Here is a 14,870-nt window from a genome sequence, read left to right as displayed (position 1 = left end):
TAAGACTATCACAGGAGAATCATGCTGAATGTTTGACTCTGCTTTTCTTTCTCTTTTCTGCCAGCCATGGAGAGGAGGGGAGGAGGGGGAGATTGGAATGCAGAAAATCCAAATGGGGAAATGTTTTTGGTGAAAAAAGTACAGGACCTATGAGCATTGAATTTTTCCCTGTTTGCATTTTTGTTTAAATAATACTATAACTTATGAATGACTATTTTATAATCACTAGTATTTTGTTTTAAAAATAGTTAAATATGTATAGAAAAAGAAACATTTGAGATTAAGGGTTTGCTTTCTACAAGATGTCTATGTTGGGCTTAATCAAGCTACATGAGCTATGCAAATTAAAGTCAGGCACTACCTGGCGGAACTACCAGGAACCAAAGTTGCAGGCAAATTGCCTAATCAAGTAGTCACCAAACAAGGGGAATTGGAGTTGTAACTCTTCTGGCCTTGAATACCAAACTCTATTTAGCAATGGTATGTTCCCCAAATCTACATTATATGCAATTGTTTACATATATTTATATGCACATGTGCATGCATATATGTTGTATTGTATATATGTATGTGTAAATGTGCAATATGGTTTATATGCATGTATTTATGTGTGTGTATATATTTTACATACATATTTGATCTGTATGTGTTATGCATATATTGCCTATACTACCATTCAGAATATTAATTCTATACATTTATGCTTCTCTGGGTGCTTTTTTCCTATTCATATTATGTACCAATTCTAGACAACACGATCAAATTCATGTCCTCTGTCATTCTATCTAATTTCATCCTTTTTTATTACAATTTTTCAGATCTGAGGCCCTTGCCTCATTAATCTTAATAGTGATCCATGTTCACAATTTAAGTTCCTTGCTAATAGCTGCAATATTAAAATATCCACTTTTGTCCAATACCTCTCTAAATGCATTTATATCTCTATCTATCTTCCTATCATCTATCAACCAACCTACATATATTTTTCCAACAATAGAAACTAGGAAAAGCAGGAGAATAAAGGAATATGTAATTTGTTTAAATGAGGTCATCAATGGTCTTTTTAAATATAAGAAATATTCTTGGGGGCGGTTAGGTGGCACAGTGAGTAAAGCGCTGGCCCTGGAGTCGGGTCTGGCCCTGGAGTCGGGAGGACCCGAGTTCGGTTAAGGCCTGAGACCCTTAACACCGACACAAAAATACTAGCCATGTAACATTGTGCAATTTCCCTGAAAAAAAAAAAAAAAGAAATACTCGATTTTTCTTTTTTGACTCCATTCATTTTCATAAAATTATAATCATAGAATTTCCTTTTACCTGCTAAGAGGTTTTAGGGTCTGACTACCTTTTTTAAGTCACTTCTCTTCTCTGAGACTTGGTTTCATTATATGTTAAATGGCATAGTTAAATAAGAAGGTCAAAAAGATCCCTTCCAGTTCAAGAAATCAATGATTTTCTAAGGCCTTGGTTGACCTTTCTTCGCTTAAGTCCAATTCTGATACATCATCTTGGCATAAAAATAATCCCAAATTCTTGAAGGCTATGCCATTAAAACTGATATAGCTCCACTGCACAAGTCATACTTAAGATAACTTGGTGACAGAGTATATATTTGTCATCAAATAACACTGTCCTCTGTACTCTCCCTCCTCATCTAAATACCAGAAATCTTAATTACAGTTCTTATAGCCTAAGTATAGAATTTCTACCTTAAAGGGCTCCTACTTAAAGTGAAGCCATGTATCACTCAGTTTGGGAAAAAATTCAGAGTCTCATTTGTTTTCAAAGTCCAAATGAATTTTTTTCTTTCATGAGCTTCAAACAGAGATAAACTGAGTACTAAGAAGTGAGCATTATTGTCTTTTAAATACGAATTCCTCTCCACCTCTTCATCTCAGAAAAGGATAGAGTAATAATGGTTTTCTTATAGGGCATTTCCTATGACTTAAACAAAATCTATTGATGTGATAAAGAGACTTTTATCTAGTGTGAATAAATGAACCAATAAAAATAAAGTAAAATTTGTTTTAAATGGTATTTCTGTGCTGCTGCATCAATATGCTTTTTTAAAAAAAGCCCACTTCATTTCTATGTTTGAAATTCCACATTATTGCATCAACTTTAGTTTAAAAAGAATTACTGAAACTCCTTTGAGAGGAGGCACACCTTCACAAAATCATCTACTTGCATTACATTTTTATTTTCATCATTTAAACTCTAAACTTGATATTTCAAAAAAGAATGGAAATAGATCTTTTCTTCTTTTCTGATGGTAGAAATCCATATGCACAGTAATAGCTGGCCTCAAATCCAGAATTAGGGTGAAACAAGTAAGATTCACCCTCCTCCTCCCCATCCAGTTCCACAAGAAAGGGATCACAAATAACATATCATTAGCAACCCCCTCAAAATGTAAGATTTCCCAGCATGTTGTCCTTCTGTTTGCCTAATTATTTACCCAACTTGTATTGTGACATGTGTGCACGCAAGCACGTGTGTGTTGAAGGAAGGGTTTATTCCTGTTTGAACAACTTCTTTGCTCTGAATTTTATTAAAACTCATTTTCTACACACCTTTGTTATAGCAACAAAGTTTTTTCTTGAATTTGCTTTTGTAATTGTGAACTTAAGAATCATTAAAAAATAAAACATTTAAATGTACAAAAATAAGAAGACTCTTATAAGGAACTTCCATGAATTTCTATTACTCCCAGCTTATTTTTAAAGAAGTATGTATATATAACTTCACATATGGGTAGAAACACACAAACACACACACATACATGGACACATATATGTGTATATATTGATACAAATGTATCAATATATACAAATGGTATATCAACCTATACCAATTAACAAGGTTAATCTTGACCTGATTCAGGCTATTCCCTTGGTATTTTAGTTTCAGTATTAGAACCAAATGAGACATTTGTAGGTTATTCAAGAGTTAACAAGAAGAAATTTACTTCACTATAACAGGAGGTTATTCAACAAGGATAGGCCTTAAGGACTACTCAAATTGATTCAGCTTAGCAAAGCCCCATTTGTCTGAGTTACCCATTCAATTGTCAAATGTCAGCACACTTATGGTTCTCTTTGTGGCTTTTTTGTACTGAAACAATGAGGAAATTATATCAACAATCTATACCTTTAATTCCCTGAAGCATCAAAATCTTGAAGAAGGGATGATCAAAATCTTTGAAGAGAAAAGGATGTATGTATTATATCATTGTTTTTTATATACCTATATGTATCCCTACCCACTAACCCACTCCCCACCTCAAAACTAGTAGAAAGCCTCTAACAAATATATAGAAAAAAAGTAGAAAAAGTAAATCAACACCTCAATAAAAGAATAGTCTAAACAAATTGTGGCATATGAATGTAATGAAATATTGTTGCATCATAAAAATGACAAATATACGTGTAGAGAAAAATAGAAAAATTTATAGGAATAGATATTGAAATAAATGAACAGAACCTAAAGGCAATAATACTGAGGATTCCAGAATTCTGATCAAAGCTACAAGCAATACTGACTTCTCTAGACTGTTGATGAAACATGTTATATTTCTTGACAGAGGCACGATAGTCTAGAGATGCAGAATGAGATATGCATTTGGAGATGTGGCTCTAGTGTTAATTTGTTTTGACAATGGTGTATTTAAAAGATATTTTATGTCTTTTATATTCTCCTATAAGATATTAGTAAGATCTAATAGGAAATCATTTTAGAAATAAAGCCTGAGGAAAATTTTTATAATACAAAAATCTTATATCCATATTGAAGGTAATTTCCTTAAATATTCTTATTTAAAGCCCTTTGCAAATGAACTAGACTGTGGAGGGCAGCCAGCTAATGTGGAAACTATTATAATTATAAAGTCATTTTTCTTTTAGTTCCTGGAAAGACCTAGGTAAAGTATAGATTTCTGTTTCATAACATACTCCTTCCAGTCACCTAACTCCCAACATCTAATAAGAGATTTCCAGAAAGGCTTCAAAAGCTTAAAAATCAGCAATCTGTCCAAGACACTTTAGTTAGAGGTGTCTTCTTTGCTACTCAACATCTTCAGCATTAGCACTTTTGCTGCATCATATTTACTAACATAACTTACTAACATAAGAGAGGCCACAACCTATACAACAGCTCATTTGTCATTTCTTGGGCCTCTTTCTCAAAATAACGTGACTATTAATCAAAAAGTTGAAGTTTTTACAATTCTTTTTTCCCAAATATTCATGGAGCTACATTATCTTACTCTTATTTTCATTATAATGCACTTACTCTATATAAACAATTCCATGTTACTGGAGAACAAGCTAAACAGATCATTAAATGCTGCCCTCAATGAGCTATCTATATCACCCCCCCAGTTTTTGGCGTTAACCCATGGGAAATGAAATCTAACTATATTTGGCCGATGAATGTGAATCATTATCATGCCTTTGGTAAGTTATCATATACACACACACACACACACACACACACACAAACACACACACATGTCACGATGCATCCTTTTTCTTTTTACCTTTACTTCATTCCAGATAGGAGAAGCAGTAAAAAGAAAATGTAACTTGTAATTTACCTGATGTTACAGTCTTTTGCTTCAATGGGCAGTCCAAAACAATGAAAATTGATAATGCTCCTGCCTATACGAGCAAATTATTTCTATCTTTCTGTGATCATTTTCAAATAAAATTAATTACAGGCATACCATATAATCCCACTCGTCAAGCTGTACTTCTGAGATGGAATGAAGATATTAAAGCTATTTGCAAAAATAAAAAGGGGGAACTTAGACTGATACAGTGCAAAGGTACCTAGCTACTGCCTTATGCACCCAAAATGTTTTAAACATCATTAATAATGAGTATACAACAGTTGAAAAAACAATTTTAAAAAGTACACACTCCCCAAATGAAGATGAAGTGGAAAGATCCCCAAACAAAGAAATGGGAAGGGTCTGACCTTTTACTAATGTGGGGGCAATGCTATGGTTATGTTTTTCCAGAAGCTGCTGAATGACCAGTGAGGGTACCAGAACAGAATGTCTGAGCATGTTCTATAGCTCACCACCCAGATGCAGAAATTGAGAATTCAGAGAAAGAAGATTGCAAGATCCCTTGCATAAAGACAACCTAAGAAGAAGTGGCTTATGTCTCACCTTTTCACAAGTTAATACTACCCTCTATGGAACATTAGTTGTTTAAATTATATCCTTGAAAAATGTATTAGTGATTATGATGTCATTGTACTGTTTGTAGAACCACCCTCTTTTGCTATTTTTCCACTAATCTTTCTCATAATTGGTTTCAGATTTCAGGGGAACATGCACTTCAAATAATGTCTGATTGTATAGATAGAAAAAAGTCATTTCTGGACTTTTAAATATGGGACTAATTGCCATAGCCTCCCTCTAAATATCAGCAACTCTGTCTTCTACTTCTTCACTAAGTGAAATACAAGCTGTTCAATTTGTGAATGAATTGGCAAAAAATGTTAACCTGGCTTTTAAAACCCAAGTATCTATAGTTGAAGACATAATTTATAAAATCAATTTGTTGAAACAGTCAGTCATGTATCTTGGGACTAGTTAGAAACACTTAAGAGCAGACTCCTTGTCCAATATAATTATGGATACACCTATATATGTATGACTCCTATGTATGGAATAAATATCTGCATTAATTTTACTCTTACTTATATCTAGTAGAGATTCTGTTGTAGTAATTATCAACCTTCATTTGCTTTTTCCTATTAATTTAACTCATGCTTGGTATAAAACTCAGAGGGGAATACATTACATATGATTTCTGATTTCTTAAAAAAAAAAAGGGGGGGGGAAGGTTTGTGAGATTTCTGCCTAGATTCCAGATTCACTGCCCTAATGTTATTGATAATTTCAACCACTGTTTCTGCAATTTCTCTACAAAGAAAAATCCAAACTGAACAATATGTTAATGAATTATCATAAAATGTTTCTGTAGCCTTTAAGACCAAACAGAATATATATAAGGATCTTTTGTATAAGACTGATGTATTAGGACAATTAGCATTGCATTTACATATATTTGTGTAACTCCTTTACTATACATTAGCTCTGACTAAAGTTTTTTGGGACAAAATACATGCCCAAACTCTTGGTGCTGGGCATGATTCAAATATTACAAATTATATCAGTAAACATCCAAAATCACCATTGCTCTGGAATTCATCCAGGGATATTACTCACCCAATATTATCAACATGGTTATAGTTATCTTCTTTTAATTTGATGTCTATGATTTTACATACTTTACCTATATTATTTATTGTAGTTACCTTTTGTATATTTGGGCCATGTATTATACAAGGGGTATTCCACAATGTCAAGGCTTTAGACATTGATGTACATACCCTTAAACTATTTTCTGAAAAGGAGGGGATTCCCAGCAAAGGTTCAAGGGCAGTGGTACCAGCAACAGGAGAAAATACTCTCGATTTGCTGTCAAGAGGAATAAGGAAAAGAAGCAAACAATTTGGGGGAATGCTTATTTTTGGTTTTATCACATTTATTTCCATAATAGCCTCAGTTATGGTAGGGGCCATAGCCTTGCAAAAACAAGCACAAACAGCCCGATATACAGAAGAGTTGGCCAAGAATATTTCCCTTTCATTGCATGCCTAACAGTTGAAAGACAGAGATTTGATACTCAAAGTTGACCTCCTATAGCAATCTCTTTTATGGTTAGGGGACCAGATTCAAATGTTAATACAAAGAATATTGTTAGGATGCAATTATCAATATATTTATATACGTGTAACTCTGATACCCTTCAGAAATTACTCCCAGGGTATTGGAAAGAAGTTGCTAATCATCTCCAAGGAGCTTGGTATGATTCCAATATCACCTGGGACATGTACACCCTGAGGAATATTACAGAACAAATTGAACATAGCCACAGTGCAGGAATTTATCCTTCTGATTTAGCTAATAAGACTCTCCATATTTTTGATAAGGTCAGTCCTTTCCCGAATATTATATGTATGTTATTACACTTTGTACCTATGTTTATTATATGGTTAATCCCTTGTGCTTGCTTCCTATATGTACTGCATCTTGTATGAAGAAACCTTAGCACACTTGTTGCTGAAATTCATGGCGCTAGGTTGTTTGCAAAGTAAGGGGGAGATGTGGAGGGCCAACTCTACTTAGACAGGTAGAAGCGGCCAGCTTCTTGCAACTGCTCCCAGGCCAACCAGATGCTGGCTGATCACTCTCCATGACATGCAGGGAACAGAACGCCCTGAATTCTTACTCACCCTGATAGTAGTGACACAAAGGGAACTAAGGATAAGGGAAGTGTACAACCCAGCCCGTGTGATAATGGAACTAGCTTACTCTGTAATAGGTATATAAACCCTGATCCTCAGGTGAATAAATAGACTTCACTTCTTGAGGCTCCTGCTTGGCCTGTCTCTTCTTTTCATGCTCTCCACTTCATCATGGCCACTTTGGAGCTGGCCTCAATGAATAATGCTGACCTAAGAGGCAGGGAGGTCTGGGTTCAAATCTTGCCTCAATATCTCAATGTTTTAGTCAACTTTCTAAGACTGATTTGCTGGCAAGGTGTTGGCAGTTTCCTCAACTGCTATTTTCTTTTATCCATGAAATCAAATCACAGGTCTATTCCCTATGACTCTTTTTAAAAATATATTATTATAAGAAATAAATATAAACTCTCAGACAGGGAAGGAAAAAAAGGATACCTATTTTTAAATGAAAGTGGTGAAATTATAAAAGAAATACATTTTTAATTGAAGAAAATATTTGGGGGGGAACAAATGCTCATCCCTTTATTAGCTAAGGTAGAAAAAAAATCTCTATAGCAAAAATAAAGAGGATATGCAAATGGATTCAGTGTTCAATAATTACACAGTGTATCTTTGGAAGAAAAGGACTCTTTTTTTAGAAAAGACTAAAGGCATTAAGCAATAGTACAGTTTCAGAATAAGATTGATCTTATAATTGAACAGATCATGTGTGAGGGCTGGGTAAACAGAAGAAACTTCTTTAGGCAGTAAACTGATACCTTTCATAATATCAAATTCACTTAAATATCGCAGTGGATATGCATGCATTTTCTGTCCAAATAATTAAAAGTGCAAGTTCTAAAATAAGCAAATCTCAATGGGTTTGTTTGTGCAGACGGGCATGACAGAACTGCCAAGATGACTAAATTCCAAATGATATCAGAATTCATGAAGCACTCTTGCATCCAACATCTGAGGGCTCCTTCTGCAGATTCAAATTAGATTCTACCATTTTCCCTAGTTGCTTCATTTGTTGAAATCTAAATTTAAATAAAAACCAGGTTGAGAACACTTTTTTTTCTCTCTAGAGAAAATAGATTTTAAAAAATTAGTGATTTTCCACAGTGGCAATATCACGACAGTGGGCTCCCTACTTTGATTATTCTCACTTTCCTTGTGTTATTAATAAATAAGTAATGCAAATTTCACATAAGGCCTTTTTAAAGAATATGAGTAAATGAAATTTGGCTTGCAATTTTGTGCAATAATTCGATGTGTATTGAAGTTTAAATTTTTAAAGGAAGCAGTGCATCTATATGTGGATTCTTAGGCAATGCTTAACATTTGCACTAGTTAAAAGCAAACATGTTATTTTTTCAGTCTTCAAAAATGTCAATAAATATGTTGAACACCCAAAGAACACTTCAGAAACAGAATGCAGCTGTATTCTATCTAAAATGACAATTTTCCTTGGGGGCCTTTTCATTGCCTTAACACTAATCTGTGACAAAAGGGCCTTGTCAGATTCTTTATTGCCTGTAAGAAGCTTTTGGTGAGATTTGTATTGATCTGGAATAAGGCAACTGACAACATTGCAATAAATTTTTACTACTTAGTACTGATCAATATGGATTTCTTTCTCCTAACAATTTTGCAGAAAATTGTCTTACATTTTTTAAGTTATAGCTATTTTGATCAACAGGTTACCTAGTTTATCTTTTTCTATTTCAAAATATGGAAAAAGTGTTGACAGAATTCTTTTAATTTGCATATTACCTCACTTTTTTGAGTGCTCATAAATTATATTTCTATCTTAAAATAGTTCATATCTCTCAAATAATGTTCATAGGATAATAGATTTAGGTACAAGAATATCTTAGATATAACTTAACCCCTCCCCCCATACACAGACTCAAGCACACACACATCCACACCCTCTGTTTTACAAATAATCAAACTTAAAATTCCAGGAGAAAAAGTACTTATCCAATTTCACACCATTATAGCTGAAATACACACTCAAGTTCTCTGAAATTTATACACTTACACACTTTGACCCACGTTATTTCTAATTTTATTTTGAAAGCAAAATAGAACTTACTGTATATAAGTGTCTTTTTCTCATTTTAGTTTCTAAATAAATTAAGAAGAAATAACTAAATGTTTTCATCCAGTCAAAATATTATCTTTAAAACTAATCACTGCATTAATTGAATACAATAATCTGCCAGTATGCATCATCATAATAAAAATATTTATATTCATTTTTTCTCTACAAATTGTAAATTTTAATTGTATTAAATCTAAACAATGTTTATGTACATATTATATGCTTGATGGCAAAGACTATTTCTTATTCATCTTTATATACCTATTGCCTTATTTGCAGTAACAGAGGACAAAGGGCCAAAATCTGAACCCTTTGTCAATGATCCCAATACTTCAATTAAGAAAAACAAAGACATATCCATCACATTCAATCATGAACTTTTGTTCTCAAGAAAATTAGCATTTAATTGTTTACTTCACATAAGGCATTATAATAGGCACTAAGTATATAAAGCTGAATAAGACATAATCCTTACCATCAAGTGAGTTTCAATGTAATAGGGGATAAGATACACACACACACACACACTCATGAAAATGATACAAGTAACAATAAAATAGGCAAGGAACCATTATTAGAAATACAAAGTACATTACAGACATGGAATGATATAAGCAGATGCTCATGTTATAGGTTGGTTAAGTTGGGCCCTTAAGAAATGTTTATTGATTGATGAATTACCAGATTCACTGAAGAGTTTGGCAAAAACATTGCATATGTGAGTAATGCTATAAAATATTAGTAATATGAAATAAAGTAACTCAAATAAATTCTTCTAGATTTTATGGTCATTTGAGAGCTAGGCTAAGGATTTTAGACTTTATATTTTTTAGAGTATAAAGAGTAACTGAGGGGTGGCCAGGTAGCATAGCGAGTAAGAGCACCGGCCCCAGTGTCGGGATGACCTGGGGATCGAATCCGGGCTCAGATACTTATCACCACACCCAGAAATAACTGGCCGTGTAACCTTGAGCAAGTTACTTAACCCTGATTGCTTAAAAAAAAAGAGTAACTCAAAGTTTATGAACAAAAGACTAGTTATCTAAGAATTTATGGGATTGGAGTTGTAGATTAGACTCATTACTTTCATAGAGACATATAAATTAGACTAGGGACAAAAAGATAATCCAACAGCAAAGGAAATATCTATAATATGAACAGGGTAAAAAAATTATCTCTAAAATTCCTTTTATATCTGAAAGTCTGTAGATTTCAGAATCTATAAACATGCATAAAGAGGGACTAAATCATAATAATGAATCCTGTAGTCTTTTCCTGGAGTTACAGAGAAGTTGGTGAGAGAGTCCAACGCTTTTATCATATAGTTTGTGCAATTGTTGACTCCAATGTCTTTCAGCAGGCTTTATTTAATACTCATGGATCATAGATAAGTGATAAATATTCGTGGCTCTTTACCATATGACATTGCATGGGGGGTGAGAGCTTCTTCCTCCACATAGCCATTTTGCTCCCAGAACTTTAGAGTGATATTTCTCCTCTCCCACTCTTCTAAAAGTTATTGTGTAAAATGATACAGCAGATGAGAAATACTGATTGCATGCTGCTTAGAGGGGAATTTTTCATTAACAGTATCTAAAATTAAGGGTCAGTAGAGTATATTATAGGATTGATTAATCTCTGAAACTCTCCAGCATTAGCACAAACAATGTCAAGTTTCTCTATCATTCTCCAGAACATTATAGGAAAGTAAGGAAAGAGAAAAATGGACATTATTTTTATTTAAGCAGAGCTTGAAAATAAATCACTGAGGAAGTAGATGTAGTAACCACATTCATACACTAACTGAATTCTTGAGAAAATTCAGGATTTCTGCTTTTATTCTGAGTTACAGCAGGATTTTTTTGAATAAATTAACTAACCAATCACTATATCAAGTCTAATTAAAGGAATTTTATAGAACGGAAGTCTCATTGGGGAAAAGTGTGAGCAGATGAATTTTTATTTGTTGAGAATTTTTCAATATTTAAACTATATTCTGCATTGAGAAGTCTTAGAATCTTTGATGATTCAAAGAGAAAGATTTTGTTCACTAAAACTCATCAAGATGCTAAATATTCAAACTCAACTTTTCAATCACATGTTTTTTTTATTCCCACTTATGTACTGTATAGTTTTCAAGCTTCTAATTTGCATTGGGATGTATCAAAATAAAAGCCCCATTTTGTAAAATTGCTGGTGTATTTTGCATATAAGTGTTTTAAAATACTTTAAAATATCTGATTCTGTCTCCGTAATTCTAAGATAATTGACATGAATAACTAATTACATAAAACATTAAATGATTTTGTTTTTTATTGTATATATTATGTTAGTGTATTGATTAAAATAATAATGTAGGGGGAGATAGAACCAAGAAATAGGATTAGGGAAGGTGACTCAACTGTACTCTCCCAACATTCCCCTAGAAACAACTTTAAAATAGATTTTCTTATCAAATTTTGGTGTATCAGAGCCAAAAAAAGGTTGGGGTGAGCTCTATTTCCAGCATTAGATAGCTTAAGAGGTCAGAAAGATAAGTATGTGACATAGGAGTTGAAGCCTTTCCAGAGATCACACAAAGGACATACTCATGGAATGGAAGATGGCAGAATGGATTAGAAATCAGTATCCAACAATGCATGCTTATGAAAGAAATAGAAACACACAGAGAGTTCAAATTAGGACAATGAGGAAAATATTAATTTTTTTGCAGCAAACTTCTCTGATAAAAGCCTCATTTCTCAAATGCATACTGAATGGGCAATTGAGTCAAACTTATAAAATAGAATAAATATATAAAATGGAGATAAAATATCTAAAGTTTAAAAAATGAGGAGCTTAGACTATGATCTCTCAATGGTCAGAGGATCATCTAAAGCAGGGGTGAGGAAGCTGAAGCCTGGAGGCCACATGTCACCCTCCAGTTCCTCCAGTGTGGACCTTTGACTTAATCCAAATTTCACAAAACAAATCTCCTTAATAAAAGGATTTGTTATATGAAATGTATACTCAGTCAAAAGGTGGCACCCAAGGATGTAGAAGGCCATGTGGGCCCTTGAAGCCACAGGTTCCCTTCCCCTGTTCTAGAATTAACTTTATTGGTAATATTTAAGTATTTTAGAATATGTAGAGCAAATTAGTCAAGCCCAAATTCTTACATTATAAACTCATAATTTGAAACCATCCATCAATTTTAAAAGCTCTTTCAGGAAACAAATAGCAGATAATGGTGTTGGTGAGGTGATTTTATCCTTTCAAATTAAGTAGAATCTTGGGAATCTTTTGATAGTAAAGAAAAAATATTGCTAAAGCAAGCATTATTATTAACATATATTAATCATTATTAGGAATCATTTTTCTCCAAAGAATATGTTAGCTGTATAACAATTTATCAATACTTTAAGAAATGGACATTAGAATCATAACTGAAGAAGGGTCATGATCGTGGAAGAGACTCAGGTGTGAAGAAAAGAGACCATAGAAATATTCTTGAGTATGGTGATGGCAAGGATACATTGAATGGTATTATTCATAGTATAGATGGAACGGAAGGGGAGAGGGAAATCATGATTTTTTTTAGTATGTGTGGATGTTATTAATATGGAGTATAGTTTAGTATGGAGGATGTTATTATAAGAGGGACTAGAGGGAATAAAATGAGGAATCTGCTGCCTCAATCTCAATGATAGTTGATGAAGGCTTGGACTGGAAGTGGAAATAGGAAGCTGTGTGAGTGGCATGATTGCAATCAGAACTCAAAAATTTATTCAGTTCACCAAATATTAAATAAGAAACTGTGGGTAAACAAAAGACAAAAAATTCTCCATTGACTTCTAATTGAAAAATTATAAAATATAAATGCTTTTGCCTTCGATTTTAGCACCTCTACAATCTGGCTCCTATTTATGCTTTGAACTTTCTATTTCAGCCAGACTTGCCCACTCATCATCGCCCAATATCTGTATTCTCTACTGTCTGCTTTAGCACAGATGTCCCCTGTCTACCCCAAGCATGTGAAGACATCCTCCGGTTAAATGACAGATGAGAACAATTTCTTCCAATGACCCTGAAGGCAGCTGAAGCAAGCTTTGTGGAGGGAGCCCTTCGAATTTAGTCAGAAATTAAAGACACCAAGGTTATCTACTGCATCCCAGGCCATTCCAGTTATCTGACCATTTGACTTTGAAGGGGAATGAGGCTTACAACTTTGTGCAACTCTTCCTCACTTAAATCCAACTCACAAGCCCATTGGTCCACTTTAAAAAACAAAGGAAGAACAACAGAAATGTTAACTTCCCCCGACCTTAGAGGGTAAGTTCATTGAGGGCAGGCACTATCTCTTCATTATTTCTATCACCAGAGATTAGCTTATTCTTTGCACAATTAAGTATCTTTATTAATTCAAACAAGGGATTTAGGAGATAACAGAAGAAAACCTAAATAATTAAAAGTATGTAAAATTGAAAGTTTTTTTTTTTGCATACAACTAGAATAAGAAAAGAAACAACTGAGTGAGAGAAAAGAATATGTAAAATTGAAAGTATTTTGCATATAATTAGAATAAGAATAGATACAATTGAGTGAGAGAGAAAAAATATTTTCAGTAAATATCTCTGATGAAAATCTTATAGCCAAGATAAAGAGAAATGTCCTATATATTCTATACAATTAATAGAAACACTTTTGAGACAGTAAAAAAAAAATTAATGGGGGCGGCTAGGTGGCACAGTGAATAGAGCACTGGCCTTGGAGTCAGGAGGACCTGAGTTCTGATCCAGCTTCAGACATTTAACACCAAACCTAGCCATGTGACCCTGAGCAAGTTACTTAACCCCAATTGCCCTCCAGAAAGCAAAAAATAAATAGTGGGAATGAGTACCCATCAAATAAATAAATGGATAAGTAAATTATGATATAATAATGTCTCCATAAGAATGACAGATATTAGGTATTCAGAGGACCTTTAAAAATATGTAAATTGATGCAAAGCAGAGAAAGTCCAATGAGAAACCTACTTAGTTCACTCAAAAAGCCTATATTCAAATACCAGCTAGGCTATTATAAATTTTGTCCTCTGATATGTTTGTTAAGTTCTTTGTGCCTCAGTTTACTTCTATGTATAATGTGTTGATTGGATGTATTAAGATTGACTAGATAAGGTACCTTCTAGTTCTGAATATGTAATCATCCAGACTTACCCCTACTACAGATTAGTTTCTGTCCATTTTCAGATCCCTAGAAATTATTATTGTATGAGAACTAATAAAAGATGATCTTTGCTACCCACTGCCTCTCAGGCAACCCTGGTAAAAAGCAGAGGCATTACCTTGCCAAAAAGGTTCTGTATAGTAAAAGCTGTGTTGCTCTTTTCAATAATAATTTACGACTCTGAGAATTGACTATAAGGAAAACGGAATGCCATAGAACTGATAGTTTCAAACTGTGATGCTGGTGAAGA

The sequence above is a fragment of the Petaurus breviceps genome, unplaced genomic scaffold, assembly GCF_028583685.1.
Source record: "Petaurus breviceps papuanus isolate PSGF00001 unplaced genomic scaffold, PetGlider_PUasm1.0 213, whole genome shotgun sequence".
NCBI classification, from domain to species: domain Eukaryota; kingdom Metazoa; phylum Chordata; class Mammalia; order Diprotodontia; family Petauridae; genus Petaurus; species Petaurus breviceps.
The sequence above is the reverse complement of the archived record's forward strand: the minus strand, read 5'-3'. Positions refer to the sequence as shown.